This window comes from Physcomitrium patens, chromosome 9 (assembly GCF_059467195.1).
Source record: "Physcomitrium patens ecotype Gransden chromosome 9, ASM5946719v1, whole genome shotgun sequence".
Classification (NCBI taxonomy): domain Eukaryota; kingdom Viridiplantae; phylum Streptophyta; class Bryopsida; order Funariales; family Funariaceae; genus Physcomitrium; species Physcomitrium patens.
In genome coordinates this window covers 1845853-1851852 of record NC_143418.1, presented here as the reverse complement: position 1 = coordinate 1851852, position 6000 = coordinate 1845853, and positions in this window count along the sequence as shown.

The window sequence follows — 6000 nt, the reverse complement described above, 5'->3', positions numbered from 1 at the left end:
ATTGATCCATCAACTGGCACATTATTACGTGCACGTTTGCAAAATTGCCGTTTTGAAGAAAGTGTATTCCCATCTCTTCAAACAAGAATATTCAATCAACAAAGAAATAAAGTACTCATATTTGAAGCACCAGAAACGTTTACAATGAATCCCGATCCTATAACATCTTTGGCAGAAACTAAAGTTGCTAAGATTTTACATTTAAAACGGATCGCGGATGAAACACCTCATGGCTTCAATGATGCACCCAGAATTTTAAGAATTCCTTTTAATGAGGCTCAGAATGCACCTGCTCAGATTGCAGTGCCATTGACTACAATACCTCAAGTTATAACAACAACAACTGAAAGAACTCGTGGACCAGATAAGCAACCACGTAAGAAGAAAGCTATAAAATTAACTAATCCTGGTATTACTTTTCAAGAAATTGCCACTCATCTTGTAGGACTACCAATTCATGATGATATATCCATGCATAATGTACCTTCAATTCCTATGAAAAATAATCTTGGAATTGGAAGGAATAAGAACAAGTTGAGTAAAAAATTATCTATTCTGTATTGTGCTATAGATGATATTTGGAATAGACCATCTATTACGGTAGATGAATCATTTGCATATATGATTATAGAAGCCCTTTCTTGTGAAGAAGACGATCTTGAACCTCAAACCATCGTAGAGGCAATGCGTCGCTCTGATTGATCAAAATAAAAAACTGCTATTGAGAAAGAGTATACATCTTTGCGTAAGAGAAAAGTCTTTGGTCTAATTGTAGACACTCTTACATCTCGCCCTGTGGGATATAAAATGGTATTAATACGCAAGTGAGATGCTCAAGGCCAAATAACCCGCTATAAAGCTCGTCTTGTTGCTCAAGGATTTACTCAACGATTTGGCATTGATTATGAATCCACATATTCTCCAGTCATGGATTCAATTACATTTCAATATATTATTGGAATGACAGTTCATGCCACCCTTGAGATGCATCTGATGGATGTAGTTACTACATATCTATATGGTTCTCTTGATGCAAATATTTATATGAAAGTTCCTCCTGGCTTAGAAACAGGAACTCCAAATCAACCTGCTTCAAGAAAATATTGTGGTATTAAATTATGTAAGGCCTTGTATGGTTTAAAACAATCTAGATGAATGTGGTATCAACTCCTTCGAGATTATTTAATTAAAAATAATTTTATAAGTGATCCACTAATCCCTTGTTTATTTATCAAACGAGATAAAACTAGTTTTGTGATCATCGCTGTATATGTTGATGATCTTAACCTAGTGGGCACTACATTTGCATGTGTTACAGCTACAAACCTACTTATACGTGAATTTGAGATGAAAATGCTAAGAAAAATAACTTTCTGCATTGGTCTTCAGATTATACATCTTACAGATGGTAGCATTTTTCTCTACCAACTAATGTATATTAAACGAATTTTGGAAAGATTTAATATGAATGATGATTATCCATTGTCCACATCAATGGTTGGAGGTGGTCGTGATGGTGTCACGGACCAAAAATACAAACAAGAAATCTAAACAAGAAGTTCAAGAAGAAATGACAAGAACTAGATTATCAGATGAGTACAAGAGCAACGCCAAGAGAATTGAGCTAGAGCTTCAAGAGATGTGTTGTCGAGACTGAAGAACTCTTCAGCCTCGACTCCTATATATACTATTAGCCTATGGTTCTAAGGAAGCGCATCAAGAAGCTTCCCGAGAACTATGAAGCTTCTCGAGCAACTACCCAAGAGCTAGGAAGCTTCTCAAGTAACTTCCTAGAATCTACTAAAATATTCTAAGAATCTTCTAGAGCCTTCTAAGGGAATCTTTAGAGAATCTTCAAAGAATCTTTAAGAAATCTTTAAAGAATATTCTAAGAGAATATTCAAGGAATCTTCTGGAAGTTTCTAGAGACTTCTTTCTAGAAGGTTCTAGAAACTTGTCTCTAGAAAGGTCTAAGGACTATGTCCCTAACATCACCTCCTCCTTTAGCTTCGAGGTCTCCGAGAAGCAATGTTATCGTCAATCAATACCAACGTAAGAAAATGAAGATCTGTCGCATAACCTCTGCTATGAACTCCAATTGTTGTTCACGAGGCAAGTGATTCAATGGTCCTTGAAGCCAACGATAGTAGCCCATGCCTTCTTCTGACCAAGCATGAACCTCCGTGTCTTCATTGTGAAATTGTCCTGCAAACACTCCTTCTGGCTGACCATTGTAGGCAGGCTCGACCTCAAATACAATCACCAGCGATCTATTGCTCGGAATCCTTCGACGTCGTCGTGGTGCAGGCGGTTCTTCATCTCGCGGTCGTCTTCGTGAGCTAGTTGCTTGAGATGACATGACAAGTGTAGTATCTTGGCTATCCATATTGAAAGGCTAAAACAATAAGAACAAACTTGGGCTACTAACAAAGTTCTACGCTATCTTGGAGAGAATGACTACATCAACTATGGATTTTGGTGGTGCTCTCTCCTCTTTTCTGTTTTCTGGATGAGCAAGCTTCAGTAAGAAGCTATCGTCGAACCGGCTTGGGTTTCTCAGGATATCGTCGATGAAACTCCTGTACCTTTTGCGGCGCATTTGCGAGATTTTCGGCCGGCTCCCATGTTCGTTCATTAATATCGTAACCGCTCCAATGCACAAAGTATTCTAATTTACTCCGTCTTTGCCGTGAATCCAGGACCTTTTCCACCTCGTATTCTTCGTGGTTCTCTATTTCTATGCTAGGTGGTGGACATTGTACTCTTCCAAGAAAAGACGATTCTCGATAAGGCTCCAACAAAGAAACATGAAAGACAGGATGTACCTTCATAGTAGCTAGTAACTCTAGACGATACGCTACAGGATTGATCTGCTTCTCGATAACAAATGGTCCCAATCTTCGATAGTCCAATTTGTCATATGGCCGCTTGGTCTTAATATTTCGTCGAAGCAGCCAAACTTTGTCTCCAATCGTGAATTTAGGTGCGTGATTCTGAAATTTATCCGCGGATGCCTTGTAAGATTCTTGGGCAGTTTGCAATTGAAGCTTCAATGTAGTTTGAAGCTGCGAAAGCTCCTTCACCAATCCTTCAGCTGCCGGATTGTTAATCGTTGACGAACTCCATAAGTCAAGCTTTGGATGGTATCCATAATTGGAAAAGAATGGCATTTGTTGAGTTGACGCATGAAGGGTGTTGTTATATGCGAACTCGGCTAGCGGTAGATATGCGACCCAATCATCTTATTGATAGTTGATGGTGCAACGTAAATATTGCTCTAAAACTTGATTCACTCGTTCTGTTTGGCCGTCCGTTTGAGGATGAAATGTCGAAGAAAGCTTGATATCCACCTTCAATATTTCAAAAAGAGATTTCCAAAACTTTGACACAAACTGGGTTCCTCGATCCGATACGATATCATCTGGTAGACCATGATATCGATACACATTATCAAGAAAGAGTCTTGCTGTGTCTTCGCTTGACGATGTCTTCTTGCAAGGGACAAAATGCGCCATCTTTGTAAGCCGGTCTACGACAACAAAAATGCTGTCAAATGAATTCGATGGTGGTAGATCCGTAATAAAGTCCATAGAAACCGAAGACCATGGTCGGCGCGGAATAGGCAATGGCTGTAGAAGTCCATAAGGCCGATGTCAAGGGTTTTTGGATCTTGAACAAATGTCACAAGATACAACAAAATCTTTCACATCCTTCCACATTTGAGGCCATCAGAAATCGCGGGAAATAAGTTCTAAGGTCTTATTGAATCCAAAATGTCCCACAGCTGGAAAGTCATGACGAGATTGAAGAACTCGGAGTCGTGTTGGCCCTTTTGGGATATACAACCGCTCTTCGAAATATACTAGATCTCCTTCCATCTTGAATTTATCATCACTAGCATGTTGCTTGATATCAAGGGCTATAGAATCTTCAATTGTTGCGACCCGTACCTGGTCGAGGAAGTCAGCATCAATTGGTACAATAGCTGCATTGAGCCGAAATTTCTCTGGCTTCAACAATGTCGTGCAATGTTGATCAAATGCTGCATCTCCAGCCTTTGGCGTGAGATATGATCTCCTTGATAATGCATCGGACAACCCTTGTTGCTTCCCAGGCCGATAAGTAATAACAAAGTCGAACCTGGATAGCGACATACTCCACCGAGCTTGACGTCGATTCAAAACCCGAGCCGACATAAAATACTCCAAATTCTTGTGATCCGTATATACGGTCACTGGATGTGCAGTTCCTTCGAGAAAGTGGCGCCACTCTTGGAAAGAATCTACTATAGCAAGGAGTTCCTTATCGTGGATCTCATAGTTGATCTCAGCAGCAGAGAATTTTCGAGAATAGAACGCAACTGGATGGAGCTTCTCATCTACACCCATCTGTGAAAGTACAGCTCCCAAAGTAAAATCCGAAGCATCTGTCTCCAAATAAAAGGCCTTTGTAAAGTCCGGATGTATCAAGATTGGAGCTGTAGTAAATACCATCTTCAAATCTTGAAATACTTTTTCTGCGATAGATCCCCATTCGAGCTTGTCCTTACACGTTAACCGAGTGAGGGGGGCAGCAACTTGAGAATAATTCTTGATGAAGATCCGATAGTAGTTAGCAAATCCAAGAAAACATTGTACGTCCCTAACCGTCTTTGGAACTTCCCAAGACATGATTGCTTCCACCTTCTTTGGATCCATCTTCAAGCCTTCCGTAGTCGCAATGAATCCCAAAAACTCCATCTCAGTTTGGTGAAATAAGCACTTCTCCAATTTGGCATAGAGTCCTCGCTCCCGTAGTTTTTTGAGTACCAGACGAACGTGCTTCTCATGTTCTTCCTCGTTCTTAGAAAATATCAAAATATCATCTAGATAGATGACAACAAAATCGTCTAGATGCTCTCGAAAGATGTCATTCATCATGTGTTGAAAGACCGCTGGAGCATTAGTAAGACCAAATGGCATGACATTGTATTCAAAATGGCCATACCTTGTTCGGAACGCTGTCTTCCATTCATTTCCTTCCTTAATTCGCACAAGGTTGTAAGCTCCCCTTAGGTCAATCTTTGTAAAGATCCTTGCACGCCCAAGTTGTTCTAGAAGACAAGAGATCAAAGGCAGTGGGTAGCAATTCTTTTTTGTCACCTTTTTGAGACCTCGATAGTCCACGCACATCTATAGTGAGTCATCCTTTTTCTTCACAAATAAGATTGGTGCCCTAGCTGGCGACTTCGAATGACGGATGAAGTTCTTGGCTAGATTCTCGTCAATGTACTTCCGCAACTCAGTCAACTCCGTCTGCGACAAATTGTAGATTGGTCCTAAAGGTGGTTGTGCTCCTTCTTACAATTCAATGGCACAGTCATAGGGTCGATGCTCTGGCAGCATATCAACATTCTTCTTTTCAAAGACATCTTTGAATTCTTCATACTGCTTTGGAATAACCAAAGTCGGAGTTGCATCTTCTCGAGTCGGAGTTGCGAAGATGACAAGAGGTGTATTTTGCTTGGCTTCCTTCATGAAAGCCCTTGCACCTATAAACAAGGATTTGTTTCTAGACATTGTCTTGGCAGATTCCACCTTCAAGGAGTTTGTTGGAAATGTCACTTTCCGCAACTTCCAATCTATCAATGGATTATATCTATCAAGCCAAGATAGTCCCAAAATGATAGGACATGAAGGGGTCTTGATAATATTAAACACAATATTGCTCTCATGGTTTTCAAGACGTACCTTCAATGGTTTAGTTTCATGGATAACATTGCCCGAAGACAATGGTCGTCCGTCTATGACTTCTACATGGACAGGCTTAAGTTTCTTTACAAGAGAAATATTGTAAAGTTTGGCAAACTCTTCATCTATAAAGCAAGCGGATGCACCCGAGTCTAATAAAGCATCGACTTGTAGTTCTTGAATACCCAGATGTAAAGGTACCATAAAACAATCTGAAGGTTGAGTTGAGAGAAAGGGACCTTGATTAATTTTGGATGTTGAGATGTCCAGC